Here is a 14,220-nt window from a genome sequence, read left to right on the forward strand (position 1 = left end):
ATTTTAAGGTAAAGTATGGTGACAAACAAAAACACACAGAGGACTAAATATTTTAAAAGCTTAGCTTATCCCTGTGAAATATCTCTCTTCTTATTAATTTTTACTCTCTGGTAACTTCCATCAAGCCCAGGTATTAAAATAGTTACACTGGGCTATTAAGATACCTCAGTGGCTAGAGATTCTTGAAGCCAGACATGAAAATCTGAGCTCTATCCCCAAAATACACATCAATATGGGAGAAGTGACTCCTGTGTGTGTCATGTGACCTCCAGATATACTCTGTGTCACACGTGTGTCTCGGGGGTTTGTTGCTATGAAAAGACATTATGACTACAACAATTCATTTTTTCTTTTCTTTCTTTTTGTATTAGTAAGCAAAATAGTTAAAAACAAAATACAACAACCTTAAGTGCAGAGCAGCAGCTAAATCAAACTGCTACTGTAAATAAAGAATGTTCCTAAGGTGCAAGTTGCCTCAGAGTGAGGCACGCGACTGTGAGTGTGTGTGCATGCACGTGTGTGTGCGTGCGTATGTGTAAGTGTGTGGGTGTGTGTGCATGTGAGTGTACATGTGTGTGCGTCTGCATGAGTGTGCATATGTATGTGTGTGAGTGTGTGACTGTGTGTGTGTGTGTGCAAGAACTAAGATGAGTTAGAGACATGGAAACCACTATGGGGCAGAAAGCTTTTCACTGCGCAATCCCCAACACTCTGTACTTTTTCTCGTCTTTGTATTCTCTGTCATTTTTTTCCAGTTGAACTTGTCACAACCCCAAAGCTCTCCTTCCTTTTTTTTCAGCTTCTCATCATTCTCAGACTTTCTAGAAATGGAAGAACCATGGAAACCAAATATCTGTTCTGTTTCCGTTAGTTTATCCTTGTTAACCGTAGGCTTGGAGTCAGATGACAGACCTTTAGATGGAACTGAAGAAATTCTAAACCTAGCTTCCAGAATTGCCTTCTTAAAAGCTTAAAGGTACTTTGAGGCCTTTATCTCTCTTCTGCATTCTTTCGGTCCGAGGTAGTCTAGATGTAATTTTTCCTACCTTCTTTTTTGATGGCACGTCAACATCCTTTTCAAGAGGGTCTACTTCTTTAATAGGCGGTTCTATGGGCTTTGGTTCTTCTTGCTCTGTTTCTTCTCCCAGAACATCAACTTCATCTGCTTCCTCTTCGGCATGTTCTTTAAAATATGCCTGGAGTCAATTGATAAGATCTTGTTTTATTCCCTTGGTCTCTAAACCATGAGCAAGACATTCTTGCTTTGGTTCCTTAAGCCTTAACTTGTGAAGACCCACAGTCTCTTTGTGCCTTCACAGCAGCTCTTATACAGGAAAACATTTAATTGGTGTAGGCTCACAGTTTCAGAGGCTTAGTCCATTATCATTGTTGTCATGGTGAGGACCATGGCAGCATGCAGACAGACAGTGTTGGAGAAGTTGCTGGGAGTTCTACATCTTGATCGACAGGCAGCTGGAGGCTGTGTGCCACAAACGCAAGCTTGAACATACAAGACCTCAGAGCCTGCCTCCACAGAGACTCACTTCCTCCAAGGCCACAAGGCCAAATCTCCTAATAAAAGCGCTCCTTATGGGCCACGCATTCAAACAGATGAGTCTATGGGAGTCATTCCTATTCAAACAACTGCATTATGTGACCACAAGTATACACATACAAACACATTAATTAATTGTTTAATTAAACATTCAAAAAATAGACATTTCTCTTCTTTCAGCTAGTCTTGAAATTTTCTCCAATGTTTTCAATAGTATTTCATTTTGATATTCAAAAGTAGTTCCAAATATATTTTATAGTTCCTTAATAAGCTAATATGCGTTATTTTTATTTGTTTGCCTGTTTTCATGTATCCCAGGTTATCCTCTAACTCTATGTGTAGCTGAAAATGACCTTGAATTTCTGTACTTCCAGGAATTGTAGAAGTGAGTCACTCCTGGTTTATGCTCTCTTACAGATAAAACCCTAGGAATCACCCATGCTAGACAAACATTCTACCATCTCAACTATAGTCAAGGCTTTTTATTATGCTTTAATTCAGCACAAAAGTCTTTTTATTATTTCATTTTCCCTGTGTTAACTGACTAATTATCTTTTCATTTCAATTGTTTACTATAGAGATTATACTAATTTTCTTGAGCTATCTTGGTACAGTTATATTAGTTTTACTTCTTATCTTATTATTACAGATTCTTGAATATTGAAATTTGGTAGCCTGCTTGTACTGTGTATTATTGTTTTAATTAATATAGTCCAAGAAATATTAAAATTTTTCTTATGTTAATGTATTATGTTGCCCTAGGAAACTAACACATCACTGTAAATTTTTATTCCATGCAATTCTATTATTATCACTGTTTTATTCAGTAAGCATGCATTTGTATTTATACTTCTTATAACTCTTTTCATTTTACCTTGTAATTTTATGATATTTTCTGGAATAATTCTCATTCCTTTTGTCACTTTTAAGTGGCTTCAGTTAATAATGTTTCTATACTGACCTTTCTGAGAAAATTTTATAAACTGCATACTTATTTTACTTTACTACTTGAAAGATATAGTCACTGGGTACAAAACTCCAAGCTGAAAATATTTTCTTTAATTAGCTGACATATGTAATGCAGTCATAAACATCTTAGTAATTACTGAGAAATCATTTTAAATTCATGAACATTTTTAAAACATTTGAAAAGCTTTAATTTTCCTAGTCTCTATAAAATTGCTTGTGTAGTATTGAATATTTGTAAATTTCATTAAGTTATTTCATTTCTCAACAATTGTACTATGCTTTGCTTAAGTATACATCAAGTCCAACTGAAAAACAGTAATTCTGGGTACAAGCAAAAAAACCTGTTTGTGCTAATTCTATTTAGAAAGGTATAATAAAAGATTGTAATTTAAATAAAATAATGAATGATATAAAAGGAATCTTGTAGTAATACACAAGTAATTTTTATGGAAGGATAAAATTTTTAGGATGCTTTTAAGAAGAAAGGATATTAAATAAACTTAACCTTTAGGTATATAGATAGATGTTATAATTTGTAACTTTGAAAGAAACCAAGGATCTCAATGTATTAAAGTAATTAACACAGTTAATGCTTCTATAAATGAGATGAGGTTACTTCTGAAGGATTTTTATATAGAAAACTGGCTGAAGGAAATGGAGATACTGATGGTAGCATCTGTGGTATAATATGAAAGTATAGCACTACTTGAAATGGGGCAAAGGACCAAAGATTTAGAAGTCAGTGGGATACACAGGGTAATTATATGTAACTTGGAGCTCACAAAGAGTAGCTAAGTTTATTTATGAGAAAAAAAATGTTAATGATTTCACAATAAGGTTGAATAATATAAAAGAGTTTGGAACAGCGAAAGAATGGAGAGAGGGTGGTAGAGCTGAGCATCATGAAATAATGATGTTTTGCACAGAAGAATTCAGGGATTTGAAATCAGCACTAACCTCCAAGAATCCTGACCCTATATATGATATGAAGTGTATGTTAAGAGAAAAAAATAGATTAAAAATAATTAAAAGTATTGTTTAAAAATTTTTACACATGTATGTAATGCATTCTAATTCTCCTACCCTGTACTCATTTATACATCTCCCACTTCTGTTAACCTGCCTCAGTATTGTTTTGTGATCCACTGCAGTTTACCAAGGCTTTTTGTGTGGCCGTGGACACAGAGTTATCTAGTGGAGACAGGTAGGCACTTAAGATACTGACTGACTCACTCTTCTCTAGAATCTTTTATTTCCAATAGCTCAGCAAATGCGGGTAGAGTCCCATGAGTCCCTCCTTATCTAGGTCTGGATGTTGATAAGTTCAGGATTATATAAGCCTAGTATAATATTTGTGAGTTCATGATTGTGGTAGCTGTGTCACACCCAGAAGATAGCATTCTCCTGTCCTGCTCCCTGTCTTATAGCTTTTATATTCTTTCTGCCTTCTCTTTCATGAGTCTTATAAAGGGTGTTATAATTTTTCTGTTTAGAGCTGAATTCTCAATAATCCACTTTCTTACACATTGTGTAGCCAAGACTCCCTGGATTCACCATTGTCCCTAATTAAAGCTTAGAGTAGTTTATGTCTATAGACTTAAAATAGATTTCTAAAAGGAAGTTTGACACTGTGTCAATTTAGTTAAATGAAAATATTAGGCTCCTTTGTAGGGCTTATAGCCTTCTCAGTCTTGGATTCTTGACTAGGTTGCAGTATCAGTTTTAAAATTCCAACTGAAGAGTTGACCTGGAAAACCATCAGAGAGAGGTTGGGTGTTCATTAACAGTGTGCCACTATTACTACAATGGTCATACCTTGCATGATAGGTTTGTTTATAGTTTCTGTATTCATATCTAAGTTAGACCACCATTGCCTTCTCTCTCCATGCAGCCTACACACTACCTTCTCACACTGTGGAAATAGACATCTGAGAAGGAGTTTCCAGCACAGTTCCAGCATTCTTTTGTGCAAGCAGGGTTATGGTATCCTCAGTAATATGGGATTTTCACCTAGTTGTATTGGGCAGCTAATGGAGATGTAAAGAGCTTCTACTCTTTGGGGTTCCTAGCGGATTTCCTTGACCAACAGCATGTGGAGAAATATTCCATATCTGGCCTTGATATTTTCATACTACAATTTTGTGGAGATTAAAGAATTAGTACCTTTCAATTAATTAGTCACAATCACCATGTCCTTTCATAGTAAATAGAACAGCCTTTATCAAAATGACTAATTTGTTTGCCATAAAAATTTGGAGCTGGTGACCAATTTCTAGAAGAATGAATTTAAGATGATATGACTTTATAATTTGTTAATAATTAAAAATGGGAAATACTGTTAAGTCATTGAAAATTTATTTATTTTTTTGTTTTTTTTATTTTTATTTTTTTTTTATTTTTTTGTTTATTTTTTTTCTTGCTGATTTTTTTATTAATTAATTAATTTAATTATTAAAGATTTCTGCCTCTTCCCCGCCACCACCTCCCGTTCCCTCCCCCTCCCCCAATCAAGACTTCCTTCCTCCTCAGCCCAAAGAGCAAGCAGGTTTCTCTGCCCTGTGGGAGGTCCAAGGACCACCCACCTCCATCCAGGTCTATTAAGGTGAGCATCCAAACTACCTGGGCTCCCACAAAGCCATTACATGCAATAGGATCAAGAACCCATTGCCATTGTTCTTCAGTTCTCAGTAGTCCTCATTGTCCATTATGTTCAGCGAGACCGGTTTTGTCCCATGCTTTTTCAGTCCCCGGCCAGCTGGCCTTGGTGAGTTCCCGATAGATCATCCCCATTGCCTCAGTGTGTGGGTGCACCCCTCGCCGTCCTGAGTTCCTTGCTCGTGCTCACTCTCCTTCTGCTCCTCCTTTGGATCGTGAGACTTCAGTCCAGTGCTCCAATGTTGGTCTCTGTCTCTGTATTCTTTCATCGCCTGATGAAGGTTAGTTATTATTCTTAGTACTTTAGAAGAGAGAAAATTCTACAATCTCATACTCAGAGTGTAAAATAGTTGATAGAGCTCATAATTTTAGAATATTATTAAAATGTGTCAAAGCACCATTAACATGGGAAACGTTGCAGTTGAAATAGAATAGTAGAAGAACCCATTTTTACACTTGGCATCTTTATTTGGGTCTTTTTTCTTGCTTTTCTTTTTGAGACTAACTTAGCAGAAATTGAAACTAATTTTGAAAGAACTATTCTGATTTTTGTATTACTCTTCTAAATCCACCAGGGAACATCTGAGGAACCTTTGTAAAGCTTTGCTCTGAGAGTGAAATGCATGTCACATATAAATGATGCTCTGTGATGGTAATGCAACTCCAGAGTCTGGTATTTGGAAATAATAAAGTCTCCAGGGAAGAAAAATTCTCTCTCTGATATTTTGAGAACTAGAATATCTCAAGGCCATAATATTGCTTGGCTATTCAACCAATGATGTAATATTATTCTAAAATACTCCTTTTAAGAGGGATGTAAGTTTTAACTCAAGTTATCATTTAAATAAGAACATCAGCATATTTCATATAATACAGATGGCAATATTTATAGAACAAATAATTTCAAATTAGATGCAAAATTGTTATTCAGTGATAAAGTTAATTTCTTTTTTTTTTCTGTTTAAACAAAAAAAGGAAGCCTTTAACTTTAATAGCAAAATTACATATAACAAAACAGTTATGAAACAAGAATTACAGTTACAATATTTACATCTACTTTATCTTTTATCATAACAAAGGAAAACTATAATTATAACTAACCATTCTTCGACTCCAGAAAGATACAATATTATCTAAACAAACAAGAAATAAGCAACTTCCAAACTCTAGAAATGACAGAGACATCTCGCTGCCTGGACAGTCACTCAAAGTTTCTCTGTACCGTTGGGGCATCCATCTTCGGCCTACAGGTCCATGGTATCTAGCAGACATTTCCATAAAGCAAAGGCAGTTCAGTCACTATCTGCTGTGTCCTGCAGAATGTCTCTCAGACTCTTTCATGAATCAGGAACCCCGAAAGATCATCTCACCTTTAGACAAGTTCTGCTCATGATTAAAGTTTATATAATATACATACATTATAATTACTGATCTTACTTACTCATATTTATGGTATGTATTTAATCATCATGAATACAGCTTCATTACCCCCCACAGACATGAAAAAAGGAACAAACTCCATGAGATCATTGCTATATTTTTTAGTTTTGAAACTATACACAAAGTAGTGAATCAAAGAAACCAAAGCCGTTTTGTGCATTTAATAAAATTATTATAGCTCTAAGAGAATCTTCCATAAAAATAAAGTGAATTTTGGTATTAAATAGTAATTGGAGGTAATCCTAACTGATTCTACAGCTATTAAAAGATTAAAAGTTGAGCACTAAAAATATCTGTCCATAACTTGTAGAAGTCAAGTAAATAAATATCTTGAGTGATAAAAATTATTATGTTGCATTCAAGAAGAAACAGATACTCTGAGTGACCACACAGCTATCAAATATCTATGTTTGTGTTACAAATATTTATTAAAATACAAGCAAATCCACATGATTTTGTTGCTAAATATCATTTATTTATCTTGATATTGGGGTGTTCCTCTTGAGCCCAGGCTGATCTTCAGCTTGAAATATTACAGCATCAGCCTCCCAGATGTTGGGCTGTAGATATGTGACATAGTGTTCTACACAGTTTGTTTTTAAAAGAAATCTAAAAAATATGCCTCACAAACAGAAAAGCAATAAAGGGTTCTAAATTAAAACATGAGCTTAACACTTTCTTAATTTCAAAGTCAGACTTTGCAAGTATGATGAAGTCTGTAATTTCTTAGCATAAACACAAAAATTCTCAACACATTAGCAAATCAAATGAGCATCTACAGGGAGTAACCACATATAGGTTGAAATAGAAGTAAAATAGTTTCTACTAAACTATCCTTTGGTTCTAGAGCGTCCTCTAAATTTTTCTCCAAAATTAAATAGGGGCATTAGATATGCCAGTAGATACTTCTACAAAGAGAGATCTTTAATTATCAATAACCATTTGAATAGAAGCTTGATTAAAGGCACCATTTAATTTATTTAATATTTATTTCTATACAAGGACTTGTTGTGTAAACAAAGTGGCCCTGAAACCACCATCTTCCTGCCTCAGTCTTTCCAGCACTGTGATTCTGTGATGCACGACCCTGCCAAGTTTCAACCTAAAATTTAGATCATCCTTTGGGGGTGAGTTGGTAAGAGCACCTCCTACAATCTGGGTGCTAGTTCCCACAAGAAATGAATGAAACATCAATGAATTAAGAAAGAGGTGAATGCTTTGATGAAAGCAGCCAGGGCTGTGTAGGAGGGGTTGAAGAGAGAAAATGGAAGGGAAATGATGATATTACATTATAATCTCAAAAAATAAATAAATAAAACAACAAAATGATACCTGTCTTATGAATGTTCTATTAGTTGTGAGGAAACACCATGCTCATGGAAAAATATAAAAGAAAACATTTAATTGGGGGTTGTTTACAGTTTCAGAGGTATAGTCTCTTATCCTCATATTGGGGAGCATGACAGCACGCAGGCAAACTTGCTGGCTTGTTCTTATTCAGATCCACAGGCAGCAGGAAGAGAAAGAGAGAGACACTGGACCTTGTACTTTTGAAACCTCAAAGTCCATCCTGAAGTGACACACTTCCTCCATCAAGGCCACAACTACTCTAACATGGCCCCAGTAACTCCAGCAAGGCCACAACTACATCAACAGGCCACACCTCCAACAAGGCTGCACCTTCTCCAACAAAGCCACACCTACACCAAAATTGCCACGCCTATTCCAACAAGACCACATCTTCTCCAACAAGGCCACAACTACACCAACAGGCCACACCTTCTCCAACAAGGCTGCAGCTTCTCCAACAAGACCACGCCTACACCAACAAGACCACGCCTATACCAACAAGGCCACACCTACTCCAACAAGGCTATACCTCCTAGCCCTTTCAAATAGTTTCACTCCAGGGTGAGTCTATGCTGGGCATTTTTATTCAAACCACAATACCAAACTTTTAGAAAACAAATGAAAACCTTGAATCAAAAGGATGTGAAATCTATTAAGATCCAGGCTATCTGACATGATTGACAGTTGCTAAGAACAAATGGCAGAGGGATATCTAGGGTGTATCTACAGAAATCACAATGCATTGAATATATGTTTTCTACATATGAAGTAATTCAATACACAAGAATAGAAAATAAAGACAATCTAGGATCTTAGGATTTTTATTTCAATGAAAATGAAGATAAGTTTTTCTAGTATGGATTTAATTTCATTTAACTAACAAATAACTTCATTCTACTTCATTCATATATGCTTTAGTAAAAAAGTTGATTTCTTTTTTATTTCAAGACATTTCTCTCAAATCTCCCTGAGACTATTGATTCAGTTTCTAAGTTTTAGGGCAGAGGACATCTAAGAGGCCAGCCTTGCAGAGTATTACATGGTTTATGGCTGGTGCACGAGACATACTTTTTCTTATTGATGTCACTGCTGGTTGCCAGTACCACCTTTTAGAGAAAGAACTTGGAAATTAACTTTCTTTCTGCACAAATGTAACAAGGTGCTTACTTTTGCAGCCTTCTTAGCTATGATGCTGCCTTATCTGTTTTTGCTGGATGGATACAGTTCTGAAGGATGGCTATGTGGTTTTTGGACTCTGGTTTTATAGAGATAAATTTTAAAACATTTTCCCCAGAAGGCACTATTTTGCACTTTCTCAGACAGAAATAAAATGACTTAGCAGAACGCTCATGGTGTATTGTTATAAAATTGCAAAAGCATCTATTCTTCATTGCACTACTGGATAAAGATTCTTAATATTCGATATACTGGAGCCCTGGCCCAATAAATTCTAAGTACATTTTTTAAAACCAGTTTCCAAAGCACAACTGTCACATTTCCATTTACTTCAGGAGCCACCAGCACAGGGTAATCATACTGTGTGTTCTTCGTGTGGTTTCATTATTTTGCTTTATATCCATTTTAGTTGCAGCATATGGAATAGTAACAGTTACAGCATTTGCTGGTTTACTTGGATGCATAGGTAGTGATGTTGAAAATATTAATTCTTATATATAAAAATGATAGCACTTATATAAACAAAATTACATATAAGTGTCAATTAGTTTTTTTTTTTTTAAGTGGCACCTGGAAAACTAAAGAAAAATCACTGGTGTTTTTGCAAAGAGTTTTAACAAAGTGACTTGAAAAAAACTCTTGGATTCTTTGATCCTTGACCCATAGGAAGTATATATGGTCAGAGTAGTGTATGGAGATGGTGATTTCTGTGTTTTCATATATATATGAAAGAAAAAACAATAAAAGGGACATTTTATTATATTCCTTTCTACATCCTAGCCCACTCTAGGTTTACTAATGTTAAAGTTTAATAACAAGAGAATTAAACTGACTTCCCATATAAGAAATTGGAGTGTAATTTAGCATTAAGTAAACTTCAACTGATTTTGAGATTATAATCCTGACAACAAATAGAAAATGTCAGAAATCGTTCCCTCAAGTGTTAGCCGAAGACAAGCAGCAATTATTTAGAGCATGTCCAAATAAGGCAGTTGCCTAATTATAGCATATCAGGTTTCTTTCGTGTTTGTCCTATAAAACCCTCTGTTCATACTGCCTAGACGGGCTTTCTGGTTTCTGGGCTTTCACTAATTCCTGAGTCACACTCTTGGCTCAGGTTCTACTAAATCCAATTAGTTCAGGGTTTTTTCTTTTAACATCAGAGTGTACATAGAGTTTGTTACTTAAAATCTGCCGCTGTATAAAAATGAGATGAATTCCACAAAGAACAGTGAGACGTTTTCCAGGATTGCTGCATCAAAAAAGACATTTAAATGGTTAATCTCTAAGAGAAGGTGAAGCTTTTCAGAAAGCAGACAAGATCATAGTATTTTGAAATTAGTATAGCGTTGAGTATGTGTGCGTGCGTGCATGTGTGTGTGTGTGTGTGTGTGTGTGTGAAGTATTGGCATGTGAATGGTAAGCAAACAAACTAGTTCTTTCCTCCTACCACGTAGTTTTAATTATTGTAACTCAAGACATTAGGCTTAGCACCAAGAGCCTTTCCCTAATGAGTTTTCTTCATTCAAGATCATAACTTCAGTCATAGAAGAATACACATGACCTGACCTGGTATTTCATCTTATACACAAAGCTCACCACATGTGCCAAGACATTTTTCCATTTCTACTGTAGGCATGAATCACTAAAATTTTTACATCTTCCAGTAGCAACGGGCAGGGAGCTCCAGAGTTGTCTGAAACACATATCCCAATAATACTTGATGAGCAAATGATGCCTGCTAGCATATATAATTTAATTTGGAAATTTAGAAATACAGCTGTTTATTTCACTTAATTTTTGAGACAAATTAGAGCACTCTATATTCTGAATCTACGAAAATCAATATGTGGTTAGAGAAATGAAAGCAGATGATGATGAACAGAAAGTTTAACTGTGATAAAAGCCTCTTGAGTGGTACTATGAGGTTAACTAATAACCTCACTACAACACCACATGACTCAGTTATCTGAAGAACATTGGTCTTAATTTACTTTAAAAGAATGAAAGAGGCAGACCCAAGTGAGACACCTACATGGGACCAGGCACAAGCAGGCAACCTCTTCTGAAGCAGCAACCTCGACAAAAGCATGCCCAAGACAGTGACCTTCTCCAAAACAGGCCCAAGCCAGCAACTTATTTGGGAGCAGGCTGGAGCCAGCGACTTCCACTGGAATAAAACCAAGCAAACAACTTCTATGGGAACAGAACCAAGCCAGCAACCTCTGTGGAACCAAGCCCAGGCCAGCAACCTCCATGGGAGCAGGCTTGAACCAGGGACCTCTGTGGGTACAAGACAAAGCCAGTGACCTCCACTGGAGCAGGCCTGAGTCAGCGACCTCCGTTGGAGCATGTCTGATCCAGTGACCTCTGTTGGAGCAGAGCCAGGCTAGGGACCTCCGTGGGAGCAGGTATGAGATAGGGACATCGTTGGTAGCAGGTTCATGCCAGTGACCTCTGCCAGACCCGGCCTGAGCCAGAGACCTCTGCAGGATCAGGTATGAGAGAGCAACCTCCTAGATTGCAAGCCTGAGCCAGAGACCTCTGTGGGACTGGGCTTGAGCCAGCAATCTCTGTTGGAACAGGCCCCAGTGAGTGACCTCTGTGGGGGCAGGCCTGTATCAGTGACCTCTGTTGGACCAGGCCCCAGCCCAGATCATCAACCTTTAAGGGAACAGGCCCAAGCCAGGGATATATTTGGGAGAAGGCTCAAGCCTGTGACCTCTGCCAGAGAAAGCCTGAACTAGCTACTTCCACATGAGCAGGCCCTAGCCAACCACCTCCACAGGACTAGGCCTAAGCCAATAACCTCTAAGGGAGCAGGCTTGAATGACCTCTTGGACTGCAGAATGACTTCCAGTGTGACTGGAACTGTGGCCCCTGATTACACCACGAGGAGCAACCACCTGAGCCTTGGACCCACTAGCACCTGGAAGAGTGATCAAGAGAGACACGGCACCAACTACACCAATCAGAGGAAAAGATTGGTAGACAAGGTAAAAACACATAACACCACAAAGAACACGACACCAACAAAAACTAGTGACTCTAAACAGCAAAACTTAACACCCCAAATACAAATGAAACAGAAAAAATGATCTAAAAATAACTTTAGGAGAATGTTTGAGGCCCTTAAAGACAAATGATAAATTCTCTCAAAGAAGAACTAACACTAATATTTCTCAAATTGTTCCTGACAACAGAAACAGAAGAAACATTGGCAAATTTTTTTGAGGCTACAATTACTCTGATAAACAAACCATACAAAAAAGATATTACTAAGAAAGAAAATTACAGACCAATCTTGCTCATGAACATTGATGCCAAAATACTCAGTAATGACTCAATGACAAATTGAATTCAAGCACAAATCCAAAAAATCATCCACGATGACCAAGTAGGCTTCATCCCAAATATACATGGATGGTAAACATATGAAAACCTGTCAATATAATCCACCTTACAAACAAACTGAAAAAAAACCAACCAAACAAACAAAAACCCACATGATCATCTCATAGATGCTGAAAAAGCCTTTGACAAAATACAACATCCCTTCATAACAAAGATCTTGGAGCGAGCAGGGATGCAAGGAACAAATCTAAATGTAATAAAGGCAATATACAGCAAGCCAACAGCCAACATCAAATTAAATGGAGAGAAACTCAAAGCAATCCTGCTGAAATTGGGAGCAAAACAAGGTTGTCCATTCTCTCCATATCTATTCAATATACTACTTGAGGTTCTAACTATATTAATAGAACAACAATAGGAGACCAAGGGGATAGAAATCAGAAAAGAAGGCGTCAAACTCTCATTATTTGTTGATGAATATGATAGTTTAATAAATGACCCCAAAAATTCTACTAAGGAACTTCTACAAGGGTTGGAGGAGGGCGCACTTGTTTGTCCTGGCCATCCAGCTACCTTAGCCCTGAAATAACCACACAGAAACTATATTACTTAAAACACTGCTTGGCCCATTATCTCTAACTTCTTATTGACTAACTCTTGATATTACTTTAACCCATTTCTATTAATCTGTCTATCACCACGTGGCAGTGACTTACCAGCTAAGTTTTGGTAACATATCTTACTCTGGCGGTGGATCCATGGCATCTCTATTACTCTGTCCTTTTTTCTTCCAGTGTTCAGTTCCATTTCCCAGGCTACCTAAGTTCTGCACTATCAACAGGCCCAAAGCAGTTTCTTTATTAACCAATGAAAAGCAACACAAAGACAGAAGGACCTCCTACAACATACAACTCATAAAGTACCTTCAGTAATGTGGAAGAATAGGAGATAAACTCAATAACCCTCATTTATACAGATGAAAATAGGCTGAGAAATATATCAGAGAAACATCACCCTTCACAATAGACACAAAAACGCATAAAAAATCTTGGAGTAACTCTAACCAATAAGTGGAAGACATATATGACAATTACTTTAAGACTGTGAAGACAGAATTTTAAGAATACAGCATAAAATGGAAAGATCTCCTGTAATATTTAGATAGAATTGACATAGTAAAATCGGCAATCTTACCAAAAATACCTACAGATTTAATGCAAAGCCAATAAAAATACCAGCACTATTGTTAACAGACCTTTAAAGAACAATGTTCAATTTCACATGGAAAATTAAAGCCCAGGATAGCCAAAACAATCTTATACAATAAAGGAACTTCTGGAAGTATTACAATCCCCTATTTCAAATTCAACTAGAAAACTACAATACTGAAAACAGCCTGGTATTGACATAAAAACAGACAGGAGGACCAATGGAACTGAATTGAAGATGAAGATATCAATTCACACACCTACAAACACCTGATTTTTTGACAAAGAAACAAAAAATATAAAATTAAAAAAGTATTTTCAGCAAATGGTTTTTGTATAACTGGTTATCAATATGTAGAAAAATGAAAATAGGTCCATATCTATTGCTATTCACAAAACTCAAGTCCAGGGGATCAATGACCTCAACATAAAGCCAGCCACACTGAATCCCTAGAAAAAAAAAGTGGACAGTACACCTGAACACTTTGGCACAGGAAACCACTTTTTAAGTAT

The 14,220-nt window shown here is 36.6% G+C and overlaps 1 pseudogene; it reads right to left on the bottom strand.

The window, feature by feature from the left end:
- Nucleotides 1-741: 741 nt before the first annotated feature.
- Nucleotides 742-14,220, bottom strand: part of LOC130863214 (SAP domain-containing ribonucleoprotein-like) — a 51,881-nt pseudogene continuing 38,402 nt past the window's right edge.

This window comes from Chionomys nivalis, chromosome 20 (assembly GCF_950005125.1).
Source record: "Chionomys nivalis chromosome 20, mChiNiv1.1, whole genome shotgun sequence".
Lineage (NCBI taxonomy): Eukaryota > Metazoa > Chordata > Mammalia > Rodentia > Cricetidae > Chionomys > Chionomys nivalis.